Source organism: Chinchilla lanigera, unplaced genomic scaffold, assembly GCF_000276665.1.
Source record: "Chinchilla lanigera isolate Chin_1 unplaced genomic scaffold, ChiLan1.0 scaffold00178, whole genome shotgun sequence".
NCBI classification, from domain to species: domain Eukaryota; kingdom Metazoa; phylum Chordata; class Mammalia; order Rodentia; family Chinchillidae; genus Chinchilla; species Chinchilla lanigera.
The window spans coordinates 239,770-240,189 of record NW_004955579.1 but is presented as its reverse complement, the minus strand read 5'-3'; the positions used below and the strand labels follow the sequence as shown (position 1 = coordinate 240,189).

At 73.1% G+C, this 420-nt stretch overlaps 1 protein-coding gene across 2 annotated transcripts in view; it reads right to left on the bottom strand.

The window, feature by feature from the left end:
- Positions 1–132, bottom strand: part of Dnajb6 (DnaJ (Hsp40) homolog, subfamily B, member 6) — a 58,535-nt gene extending 58,403 nt beyond the window's left edge. The window contains exon 1 of one of the 2 annotated variants that reach the window (XM_005414101.2): positions 44–132. The gene's annotated coding sequence lies outside the window, so the exon portion shown is untranslated. The remainder of the gene's footprint in view (positions 1–43) is intronic. The other variant, XM_005414100.2, reaches the window with a different exon arrangement.
- Positions 133–420: the final 288 nt, after the last annotated feature.

Below are 420 nucleotides of genomic sequence, written 5' to 3'. Positions count from 1 at the left end.
GGGCCCTTCGCCCAGGCCTCGGCCGCGGCGACCCGTCTCTCACCGAGGACGCGGACGACCGGCGCCGAGAATGAGGGAGGTGTGCGGCCGGGCCCCTCGCGGCTCCGGGACGCTACGCTGGTGGTGGCGGCGGCGGCGGTTCCTCGCGCTTTCCTTTCTCTCCTTTCTCGAACAACAAACAGGAAGTGCGTCACGCGGCGGCGGCGCAGCGACGTCAACTTCCGCCCGGCCCTGACGCCGTACATGCGCACACGCCGCCGCCCGTGCCGCGAGTCGGACTCGTTCTCGCCCCGCCCCGGCCTTCGCGAAGGTTCTGGAGGGCTCGGGAGGCTGGGCCTTCCTGGGCTGAGGACCGGTTCTTCGGTGGGCCGCTAGGCTCCGCGCCGCGCCGTCCCGGTGTACTCCGGACGGGAGCGGGTC